We start from the raw sequence: 13,066 nt of genomic DNA on the forward strand, positions 1-13,066 counted from the left end.
TATCCAGTGAGTCATTAGGTGTCACTGAGCACCCTCCACAGCTGGATCACCAGTAATATCACTAAAAGGAACAATTCCACGTATTTATGAGCCTAATATAGAATTTTACACGCACAATTGCTCCTTCTCAGTTTCTTGGTGGTGCTAGGGACCAGGTAATGGGAACGTGGGCTCTGTTTTCCAAACCATTTTTTACCAGGTTGAACTATCGATTCTGGCTTGACGTGAGTGACAGAAATGTGGGTATTGATTTTTGAATCGGAAACCTTCAAGAGTCACTTTGGAGGTTTGTGAATGGCTCTTAATCCTGACAGGCAGAAATCAAAAGCAGACAACTCTGTACTCTGAGAGAGCCCATGGGGCCTCAAAGGACTCCTTTTCCAAAACCATTTCACCCCTGGCAGTCTGAAATGGCCCTGTTATTCACTCATTTGGCTTAAGGTGTTGAGGATTCCTGTTAAAATGGAAACAATATAGAAAAGGATTATACACCAAGGCATTTGTGTGTGTGTGTGTGTGGGGGAAGACGGGGGGTGGGGTACAGCAGCCCAGTGGGGAGGTGAACTGGGGAGGTGAAAGGTTGCAAGTTTGAAGTCCAGCCTCCTGAGCTTGAATCTCAGGTTTGTCACTTCCGGCCTGCACGGCCAACTTTAGTTGTTAGGTAACCTGTCTGAACCTCAGTGGTCTTTATTTACAAATGGGTCTTTGTGTTGAATGAGGATTAAATGAGGTAATGTAAACAAAGCACCTAGCCCTGTGCCAGAGCCAAATTAGGAGCTTAAACAGGAGTGATTATTATTGTTACCAATACTGGTCACCAACAAAGCTCCAATTTGTTATGGGGCCAGCTTGGTCTGTCCCCTAGCAGCGATCTAAGGGAATGGGCCAGAAGGTAAGTGAGATTTCATAGGTAGGAAGGTACCAAGAGTGTCTCGAATAGGGGTCTGGCCAGATGGGGCAGCCTGGGTCACAGCATCTTCCTTGGGTGGGAGTTTGGGGATACAGAGGGCACTGAATAAATAACTCTGGTGCCAGGGGATGGTCAAGGTGGAAAAAAAAGGAGGTGCAGCCAGGTGGCAACATAACAACAACTGGTTTTATGATATGAATAGAAGAAGGAAGAAACTTGTATCTTCTTACATAGTTGGATGATATAACATTCATTCTGCCCTTTCTTGTGTGTCAACAGATCCTGATGTAGCCCTACCAATAGAAACACCAAACATCGCGAGGTACAATGGCTATGAAAAGTGATTGACAACCAGAGAGCCTTATCTCCGACGTGGGAACCGAAGTATAGCAAGATGAGGTCATTTGACCAAGATCACACAGATAGCAAGTGGCGGAGTTCAGAATTGAACCAAAGTAGCCTATTAGTGTTATGAGAGCGGGTTTCCCCCCCAGTCTTTTTGGAATCCTAAACTATCCTTGTTATGGGTTAACAAAAGTAAGAATTACATACAGTACAGAGGAATTCCCACCTTCCAAAGTCAACAAACAGCCCAAAGTATCTTGGTGAATTCCTTTATAAGGCTCCGTGGCAGAGGCTGAAATACTGTCTTGAATAAGTCTGACACAGCCAATTCTCTCCACCATGGTTGAAAAGATCACTGTTAAAAGTGCGTATGGCCCCCGCATGTGTGTGCTTATTCTCAGCTGGCCTGTCTAAGACCCCCTGAAAGTCAAACCTAGTCAAACCTAGATCCCCGCGTGGCCCCGTTTCCTCTCCAACAAGATGAAAGAAACTATCATGAACCAAGAGGAACTCACCAAACTGCAGGCCCAAGTGCTCATGGGTGGGAAAGGAACTGCTTGCAAAAAGAAGGTGTTTTACAGAACAGCTGCAGCAGATGATAAAAACCTTCAGTTCTCCTTAAAGAAGTTAGGGGTAAACAATATCGCTGGTACTGAAGAGGTGAATATGTTCACAAACCTAGGAACAGCAGTCCATTTGAACAACCCTAACATTCAGGCCTCTCTGGCAGCGAACACTCTCACCATCACAGGCCACACTGACTCCAAGCAGCTGACAGAAACGCTACCCGGCATCTTAAACCAGCTGGGTGCACACAGTCTGACTAAGTTCAAGGAGACGGGCTGAAGCTCTGCCCAAACAATCTGTGGATGAAAAGCATCACTTGCTACCAGAGAGGAGGATGATGATAAAGTTCCAGATCTTGTAGATGAGGCTTCCAAGAGTGAAGCAAACTAAATTGAGTCAACTTCTGAAGAAGATAAAACTTGAAGAAGTTACTGAGAGCTGCTATTTTATATTACGACTGCTTTTAAAAATTTTGTTCATGGCTCTGATAAAATCTCGATCTCTAATAATTTTTAAACCCGAGCCCCTTGGACACTGCAGCTCTTTTCAGTTTTTGCTTAGACACAAATCATTCTTTGCAGCTAATTAGGTGAAGAAGCTTGGGAATTAAGTTTGAAACAAAGGTTAATAAAGTTCTTTGCCTCGTAAAAAAAAACCTAAAACGGTTCATATGCCACTGTCTGGATGCCTCCTTTCTTAATCCATCTGGCCAGTATGTGGAATCACAAACCCTTCCCTCCAGGCCTGGCTTAGGCTTTGTGGCTAGACATGACTTCGACTTTCCAAACCAGAAACAACCCACTCCCATCCAGCTGTGCAAGCAGATCCTGGGACAGGTCCTAACCACCATGGATTTTTATATCCTAACTAGAATCCCAGTCAAGAGGACAGCCCCACTGTTCAAATTTTTATATTGACGCACATTTCCAGGGAGTGCTAATTACTAATCAATAGGGGAACAGCACCGACAATAGGAGCAGAGCTGAGCACTGGGAAGTTCTTTGTTAGGACTTTGAATAGCAAGAAACAGTTATCCAAACCTTTCTAGTAGATAAGCTGCCTCTCAAATCAAAATCTACAAGAAACATGGAATTTCTGTTGGGGAGAGGGAGATTTTTGCATTTGAAACTAATGAAAAAAGGACAATTCTGTTGGGTGCCCAGGGTGTGTACCATTTATCTAGGCAGCTGCTGAAATACCTGGTTAACGTCACGAGCAAGTACGTGGTTAATGGAGGGTGAGCAAGCATTTCCTTTTAACTGCTTCATCATTGCCAATTATGTTAAATTTTTTTCTTAATTAAGATTACTGGCCAAGTAAAACAGAAACTCTTATCTGTGAAGATAAAATCCTAAACAACACTCAGTTAATGCTGAATTAAGTATCTCTAACTGAGAAATCACTATTATATTCTTTGCAAGCTGTTTTAAAATTCTTCGGCGTTCCAAGCGAGTACAAGTGATGCCAAACATACACATCCCTTCTTCTTACCACACACACACCAAAAAAAGGAAAGAAGGAAGGAAGGAAGAAAGGAAAGAAGGAAGGAAGGGAGGGAATAAAAAGGAATAATCAAGATAGAGGTAAATTTTCCAAATAGAAAAAGGGATTGAAGGTAACACAAAAATTAAACTATAAATATTATTTTAAATTCTGGGCAATTCAGAGACAACAATCTCTCTACTCTTTTTCCTACCAAAATTTTATTGCAAATATGAACACTATAGATAAATCTTAAAAAACGTAGGGCCAAGATTTTTCAGGACATTTCAGAAAGAAACAGACCTTAAACTAGGCTTTCAGGCTCCTACCTGAAGGTTACCAAAACTTTTTATGTATTTTTTTTTAGATATAATTTGTATACAATAAAATGCACGGATTTCTAAGTGCATCGTTTAGTGAATTTTGACAGACATATATATATATCAACGTAACCACCCAAACAAGCAAGTTATTTCCACTACCCTAAAAAGTTCCCTTGTGCTCTTCCCCAACTGACCCCCTCTGCACGAGAGGCACCCACAGTTCCAGTTTCTATCACCATAGATTAATTTTGCCGGCTCCAGGACGTCACAGAATTAGAATTTACAGTATGCAATGTGTGTGTCCAGCTTCTTTTACTTGGCATCATGTTTTTGAGATTAAGCCATGTTATTTTACCCTCACAGCCTTACCCTGTTAGAAATAGCACTGTCTCCATTTTACAGGTGAGTAGACTGAGGCTCAGAAAATGTAGAGATTGCAGCAAGTTCCCTGCGCTGGGACTGGAATTTAAGTCCTGGGTATACGCAGTCCAATGGTAGAGATCCCCATCACCACCGTTCCCGTCCCCCATGAGCAGAGAAAAATAAAAACCACCAGAGAAGCCTCAGGATCCTAGCAAAGAGGATTCTCCACCTTAAAAAGGCCTGTACTGAGGAAACATTTAAAAATATATGCAATACAGAGATCAGAATCAACTTTTTAAGATTCAAGGGGGGGGGGGGAGAGACAGTTTTATAGCAGGCAAGTGACTGTTGCGAAATATAAGAAGAAATACAAGATGAAATAAAAATACGATAGAAATGTTGGTCATGCTGGTATTAAATATAGTAAGATGTTGATGATTTAGGCCTCCAAAGGTGCCTTTACATGCGTTGCTATTATCCAGCTCAGCTGATGAAACTCGCTATTTTAAAGGCAGGAGAGGGGAACATCCCGTGATAGCACCTGGGTTATTTATCATTATGTATCACCCCGCTACACTCTATTTTATTATGCTCCCTTTAAAAGGAAGATAATGCAAGTATGGTTAATTTGCTTCTCTTCTTTATCTATCCAGTGTCGTGACCCATCGCGGCTTTGTCCCACGAGATTTGTTTTTCAACCCAAAAGAAATCCACAAGAAACTCTCCCTAAAAATTCCATTAATAACCTCTTTCAGTGTGTATAGGTTGCAGGGTCTGGAACTAAGAATGTTTTAATCTCTTCAGCAAAACAATGTCTCATAATGATGTACAGGACTATTGCTGTACTGATGAAGAATCATACATAATTCAGCACCTTTCACTTGGCACCACTGTGATGTCCTCATTAGCCGTGGCTCACAGTGTCTGTCAGATGGTGTCCATGCGAACGCAGGCATTATATTGTCTTTGAGATGTGCAGCTGCTTCCATGACACTGCCAGTATATAAAAACATGACGCCAGTTTGTTTTATTTAGTGCTAAACCTTCCAGTTTGTAAAAACAAGGCTGACACAGAGCCTGACATGAGGCAGTGAAAATAATTAGCTCTCATTTTCTCAGCCTCCTATTTCCTTCTCCCTGCTGTGTTCTCTTTCCACTAAACCACCACATGTCAGTCGAAATGGGAGGCAATTAGTGGGCTCATTTCAGTCCCCACAACTGTGCTGAAAAGAAAGTATTTATGATGGCACAATGAACAGCTGAAAGATTAAATAACATTTGCCTTTTGAAAAGAAAATGACTTCTAGCTAAATGGGCAATTTTTGATTATTCTCAAACAAGCTTAGAGTAGTTGGTTTTTAAAATACAAGAAAGGAAAATGAGTCATTTTTAGGTGAAAGAATCAAATAAAACTTGACACAGTAATGCAAATAACTGATGTTTTATTGCAAAATATGTAAATGCGTTATACCCTTAACAATGGCTTGTGTCTAAGGTCAGGGCAGATTGGTGCCAACTAGACACCAGTGGAGATACGGTTGTTATATTGTATTTTGGGGGTTGTTATTTGAGTTACGTATGAAAAAAGGGCTTTTGGGATGATGTTAAAATAAAGTGAAACAAATCAAGTGAGGTGTACTTTCATGTGATGTATCACACACTTGACTACCTGAAATGGGTCAGATGTTAGTCGACATTTTGAAAAGGGCTTTTTTATTTTTTTAAAACTGTATTTGAAATTGGAAGGTACTTGGTATTCATATTGGAAAAAAAGAATACGAAGTCTTGCTATTGATTTTTGAATAATTAAGAATCTATTCTATCTCAGACTGTCTCTTAACCAATATAGAAGGTAGTCTGGCTTACCTAATTACTGCTTAATTTTTTTTTTAATACTGAGAAATGGGCTGCAAATAAACTTTTCCCCAGACTCTCAGAATATAAAAACAGCTCTTCTACATACTAAGTTCTCCTCCCACCTCCCACGACTCCAGATGTCACTCCAACAAATAATGATTTTTGAAAAACATTGGCCTAGTTAATGGACATTGTTTACCAACGGAGCTATTCTCAGTCCAAATCCTCACGTTCACCATGGATATGGTTGTCACACATCTTTGCTTTTCCAGCATCGTGCTTTTAATTTCATTTCAAGTCCTCTGTCCCTTTTCATAGCTGATTATTCTCAAAACCTAATTTTTGGTTTGGAAAACACAAGCCACTGTGCGTTATCGAGGTCTTCTCTCTGCAGGACTTCCACTGATTTCCAGAGGCTTTAGGAAAACCTGCTTCTCCAAGCAGAGGTCTCCTCTATTCTCATCCACTGTGCCTGTCATCATCAAGTCAACAACTATGACTGTCCCACCGTTTTCAAAAGACAACCACAAATTTAGTTTCCCTGTTTCCACAGTACATTCTTACTCTTTACAAACTCCAATGCCAATCTTTGATCCATACACTATGATTAATGTATCTATATGAACCAATGGCAATGCGAGGAGGTCTAAAGCCAACAATGGATTCACTGGGAGACTGGCGCTCTCTCTTTGAGTGAGCTACACATTATTACATCTGGAAACCAGCAATGATGCATCTGTAATTTATTCAGACTTAGGTCTTATCATGTTTACTTCCTTGCTATTAGCTATTTTAAAAGGAATTCATAGTCTTGATGAAGAAGACTAAGAATGATCCAACCGTGTGCTAGAGCCAGCTCTCATGGGCTGAAGGCTCACATCGCTTTCCAACTTCAGTGATGTCAGATTGGAAACTTGAAATTGGCCACGGTGGGAGTATTTACACCATGGAAATCTGCAAAACACTACTAGTCAGAGATGTCTTCTCCAGGTGTTAGACATTTTCTGCCACATCATTTCCACACATGACTATCAATCATCAGCAAGTGTGTGCCCTTTCCAGTTCGGCTCTAGTTCTATAGGCGGCTGCCCGATCAGTTTGAAATCTATCACCACACTTTAATTAGAAATCAGCAGCAAGCCATGTAATAAAATTCTGAACTGCATTTGCTCCTTTACTGGCAATGTAAACTTGTATTTCTTATAGAACCCTATGACTGCAAGCTTATATGCTTAGGCATACAAACATATGTGTATGCATATATTTTCCCCCAAAATAGTTGACTATGGGAAATAAATTTCCCTACACTGAAATTTTAATAAATGCAAGATATATCAAAGTAAAGAAAAGCACTGCTTTTAGCTGTTCTGAAATTTACAAAAGGTGTTGGCTTTTTACTTCCTTACAAAATCCTTTTCTTTGTGCCCTATTATTTTATTCATGTTTATCTATCCATTTATAAAAATTACACAATAGGAAAAAAAAGCCCTATTTGACCTTTTTTTTAAAAAAAATTTTTTTTATATTTATAGTGCTCTGAGAAAGGGCCTGGAGGTTCAATTAAATTTATTAAATGCAACATTTTATAAGCAATCTAATAAAGACCTAAAAGCACAATATAAGTGGAAAAGATTTGTTAAAAGCAGCATTTTTTAACCTATAGATGAAACAGCGGGAGAAACAGAACTACTGACTGAATTTCTGTGGGTTGAAAGTGGGAGAAGAGGACAATGACAGGGGTGGGGGGAGGACGAGGGGAAAGGTGGACGGGAAAAGATTTCTGCTCTGATGGGGGCAGCTAGTTCTGCTTCCACCTCTTCAAAACGCTCCCCTTTTGTTCTCTTCCTGGTTCACTTGCCCCTTCAAATACCTCTCAAAAAGGATTTGGAGGTGATGGTCATCTGGAGGGAGGTACTGGAGCCAGAAAGCCTATCTCTGTTTGAGGGCCCACTGTAGCCTGCGTGTTGGGAGAGAGAGGGTGTTGTTTTCAACGCTCCTCCCCTAACCCCAGTCTCTTCTCTATGGCAGGTAATCAACCACCCACAGGAGCCCAGCCTCAGCCACGTTTCCTTGCTTCACTGGGGAGAGGCCAGAATAAGGACGCGAGGGCAAAGTATGTGACTGTCCGGCACTCAAAAGGAATGGACGGCCACCCACACAATTCCTTCATCACTCTGCTTTTGAATTTTTATGACACGAAATCTCAAAAAGATCTTAGCAAGAAAACTGCTGGGTGATTTGATAGTTTATCAAATCCCTGGCAATGTGAGAATCAGTTTTCCTAACTGGTGAATTTATTAGAGATATCATAAACTCTATACAGCTGAACATTTCAATAAAAAAGGGTGGTCGCCACCCTGGGGAGTGCATGAGGCGGCCTGGGGTTCCGGAAACCCCTTTCTTTCATGCCAAGTCAAAGGCCTCAAAACAAAGATTACAAAACAAAAGGCACTTTCCCCACAAAACAAAAATAGTGGTAATTTATTATTAACTAATGAGAAAATTTGTTTTTATTACCAGTATACTTATTTTGGGGGACGGTGATACTTTTCATAAAGAGGTATTATGACAGTATGGTTGAGCCCTTGTGCTGAATCTGCCCCTCACTAGGTGGGGACTTTAGGTAAACAGCTTGACCTCTCCCTTCTTCAGTTTCCTTCAAAGGATAATACAGGGATAATGCTCCCTATGATGGTGGGTTGTAACAATTACATGAGAAAAAGGTATGAAAGTAGTCGCCACAGTGTCTGGCAGAGGTATAAGATAATAATAATTATCACAAACATTTCAAGTCCCGAGCACAGCATACATGAGCTGAGAAAGACCCAATTTCTGCCAATCCCATTGTCATAACTTTGAGGCTGCCTCAACAAACAATGCTATTTAAATTGATAATTAATCGCACTCTTTAGAAATAGGTCAAGTACATGGGTTAAACTCATTCTCACTTATTAATTGAAAGTGACAGTGAAGCCTTTGGTTCAATCATTTTCTCTGCCAAGTTGTCTCAAAGAAGGAAGGGAAAGAGGCCATTTCATTTGTGGAAGAATTCTTGAAGTGTATATGGTGGTACAGTCTGGAGAGGGCCTGGTTCCCCGGAAGGGTGTGGCAGTAAGGACGAAGATCACGGGCAAGATGTCACACAGCAGCTACTCTAGCAGGCACAGGCTCTCAAATGTGAATGGTGAGCCAACCCTCCCTTTGTGCCATGATCCATCTGGTTGTAAAATGAAACTAAAAAAAAGGGACTTAATTGGTTGATGGGTCTTATGATGAAAGGCTTTTCCCTCTACATGTATTTGTGTATAAGGTCATATTTTCATTCTTTCCTCTTAGTAGGTCAGTTACTGAACCCACACACCAATTTTAGGTAGTATTTGGCTGGTGGTCCTTCTCAGGTACAATGGGAAAAGGTTGCTACTATTTTCACAATGGAGTCACTGTCATACACTATTCCCAATGGTTGCCATTAGAACACATCTTTCATTTCATTTGTAAAAGAAAAGGTGACATGATCAAGCAAATCTCCCTGATACGCAAACTCAGGTTTGGAGAGAACTTCCAAAGCTCCAGTGTCCCCTTGGAACTTATTCTAGTCATGGAGACAGGGCTAACAGCTTTACCTTTTTCGTGAAGACGGGTCTATGAGAACTCAGTTAACTGGGATTTTGAGGATGCCTTTTTTGTCTTGGGGTCTACCTTTAAGGGTCAAAGTCACAAGGTTTTCATGTGGGGAATTGGAATTTCAATTTAAGGCACACGTACGAGAAAAAAATTTCATAATGCAAGGGTGTAGAATGGCATAACTGGGTGGTTAGAACTGGACAGTACTTTATTCTAGGATTATTTTATGAACGTTTACAGATGGCTCAAAAATCTTGGGTCAGGTATGAGAGCGAGCACAGGTTTAATATACAAAGGCAATAGTAAAGATAGAATTTCTGGTCTCAGCTCTGTCCTATCCTCAGTTTAGGCTGGTAACACACTTTCTCTTGCTATTGGTTTTCTAATCAGTGATGACAATACTGTGCCTTATGCATCTCACAGAAATGCCAAGGAGATAAATGAGATGACATCTGTGAAATAACTTGAGCTCTTTATAAAGTACTCTGTAAGCATAAACTTTAAACGTTATATTCAGGAAATTATTTGCAAATGACCACGAACCCCTTCAAGCCCTGTTTCAAAATTCATCCCTTCCAAAAAAGCTTTTCCTGGTTCAACTTACCCATTTTAGTCACTTCTTTATACTTTCAGCACTTTGGCATGACAGTCACATAGTATATTTCACTTTTTGACCTAGCGCATCATAACATCATCTGTCCTGCTGCCATACTAGAAACCTCGGCACTATCCCGTCTCCTCTTACTCACTCGTCTCCATCTCCAGCAAGTGACACAGTCAGATCGCGTCCATCTCAGAGAGCCCTTGGACCCGTGGCACTGCCACAGCCTCAGCTCCACGTCCCTTTTCACCTGGTTGTCTGCACTTCCAGCTCACAGGTCTTTCTCACTCTAGCTTGGCCCCTTTCTAGTTCATCCTCTTCTGTGCTTTCGAGAGAGCTTTTAAAAATATAAATCTGATCCTATCTAACCCCTGCTTAAAGCTCTTCACACTCCTAAGCTTAGCACATAAGACCGCTCTTTTTCAGGTCTCCAGCCACCTCTCTGGCCTTAACTCTCACCACGTGACTCCACCTGCTCCATGCTAAGTCGTCCCAGGGAGAGTGATGCTTGAGTCGAGTAGTGAGAAAATTAGTCCAAAGAACAGCTCCCTGTGTTTCCCTCCTGGCTTCATGCTTCTGAGCTTCTGCACGTGCTGTTCCTTTCGCCTTCAATGTCTTCTCCCCACCTAATAATTCCTAACGGTTTTCAAATTTGAGTTCAAGCGTCACTTCTACCAAGGAGACTTTAAGATCTTCTGACCCCTTTTTGTATCTGCTTTCAGCACTCATCGAGGGTGCTTCCATTGAACGACGTGCATGCTGTCGTCAAAAGGTATCCTTCTGTACTGGAACCATTCACCGGTTTTGTCTGTATCTCCTGATAAGCTACGGTTCCTTAGAAGCTGCAACTGTACCTTTTGACTTTGTATTGTGAGTATTTAGCATACAGCCAGGCCCACAGAAGGTCCTCAATAAATGTGTGCTGAATGAATGGATGAAATTATTCCTCTGCACGGCCAATAAGGACCAGCAGAATATCAAAAGTTGCAGTAACCCTTGGGAAAGTTATTTAACCTTTCAGAGCCTCAGTTTCCTCACATGTAAATGGGGGGAAAACAGCACCGACACCTCAGTACTACATGCCTGGAACACCGTAAGTGCTCAATAGATAGACATTATCATTATTACTTGCTATTTATTGTAATACAAATTAATACAATCCTATTTGATTTCAATTCATATGCCACCAAGGCCATACAGTTTTTCCAGACTCTAAATATAATGTAAAGTGAAAGCCTGCCTGAATGAGTCTTGGTCAAATGTCCCGCTGCTCTATTTAGAGCTGATAATTTGAGTTTGCACCTTGCCTACTGTTCCATTCTTGGTGTTGTTTTACTCTCTGTATTAAAAACTGATTCCCCTTATGAAACAGGAAACAGGAAGCTGTGATGCCAAGCAGCATCAACACTCACTCTGGCATTCACCACCCCACTTGTTGTTCAGACGTAGCTGAGTTTCCTTGAGGGTTTCGGTGGCCTCAGACAGGACTCTTTAGCTGAACGAAAAGTAAGATTCCTACACTGGATTACAGAGGCAGCTGGCAGCCTTTCAACTAAATTCTATTTTATAAAGTCTATAAATTTACTTAGAATCAACTTCCCAGCTGGTAGGTGGATGTATAAAACCATAGAGTTCCAGGAGAGAAAAAACAGTAAATTAGGTTGGACTTTATCCAAAAGATTTAAAATGTGATTTACCTGTGGGCCAGTTCCTGGTTTCAAGTGAAAACCAAAAACAAGTTCAAGGTTCACTGTTTTTTCCTCATTTTCTTCAGGTTCACCCACGGAGTCCTGAAACAGAAAACCAAGCACCATTTATTCTAGGTCGTGCTTTTCCTTTCACTTCTCACGTAAAGGAGATGATTTCTCAGCACCAGTTTTTCCATGCTAATATACTGTTTAACTTTCGATTATTTTTGGATTAAGCTACAAATTACCATTTCTTAAAGCAAGAGAAATGACATCTGATGTCTTTGAGAACTCTCCCAAATGATTTATCTCACACACCACAAATTAAATGTCCCCATTGCACATTTTTCACAGTGCATCTTGCATTGTGCAATTTTACCCTAGAAATGCACTTAGCACCTGGAGATGCACTGACTCTCCCTTGAGAGTTTCACAACACTTAAAAAATGTACAAGCTATTCTCAGCTTTGAGGGCATATGTGGTTGGAGGATGCAGCAGAAGGACAAATGACCCTTCTAGGGCTTAGAGATTGAAAACCATAATTGTTAGTGAATGAGAAGAATTCTGGGTGTTAAGTGCAAGGATCTACTCATTTTATAACAAAATATGCCGTACACCTTGAGACTATATTCAAAATCATAGGTCAAATATACTAATTTGTTGTTCAAACAAGAAACCTCCCACCCCAAAGGGCAAGTGACAATCCAGGGCTCTAGTGTGTGAATTCCTTCAGCGGCTTATGCGTTAGACAAAGGTCTCCAGAGCCAGGCAGAAGGTCAGAGGCCCTCACCTACAATGCTAGCACTTCCATCCCCTAGCCACTAAGGTGACACGTGTGGTGCTTATCAGGAAGGTACTGTTAATATTTCAACTTGCAGGGAACAATGGTGTTCCTTTTAGGCACATCCTAAGCTTCACTCAAAGGGCCTTTTGTTGCACAGCCATGATTAAATTTTACTTCAAACAACAGTTCCCGACATTGGCAAATTTAGGTGTGGAGGTGGCAGGTGCTTATGTCAATAAAAGTAGCATATTCTCGGTAAGAAAAAAAACCTTACTTACCTTAGTTAGTGGTGGGAAGTGAAACAAGTTTAGATAATCATGGGTTAATTTCTCAATGGCTGACTGTAAAAAAAAAAAATCACATGACTTTACCAATGATCTGATAATGCCGAGAGGATTAAAATTATTGTGCCCATACAAAGGCATTCTTTATTTATGTACTTCATGAAGTATCTTGGAGATGTTACTATCCAACATCTATTGAGAATAAACCTGATTGTTCCAAGTATTATACACAGTTTG

The 13,066-nt window shown here is 40.8% G+C and overlaps 1 pseudogene; it reads left to right on the forward strand.

Annotated features, from left to right (window-relative positions):
- Positions 1 to 1,735: 1,735 nt before the first annotated feature.
- On the forward strand, positions 1,736 to 2,212 carry LOC109388742 (transcription factor BTF3 pseudogene; annotated as a pseudogene).
- The last annotated feature ends 10,854 nt before the right edge of the window (positions 2,213 to 13,066 follow it).

The sequence above is a fragment of the Hipposideros armiger genome, unplaced genomic scaffold (genome assembly GCF_001890085.2).
Source record: "Hipposideros armiger isolate ML-2016 unplaced genomic scaffold, ASM189008v1 scaffold_205, whole genome shotgun sequence".
NCBI lineage: Eukaryota > Metazoa > Chordata > Mammalia > Chiroptera > Hipposideridae > Hipposideros > Hipposideros armiger.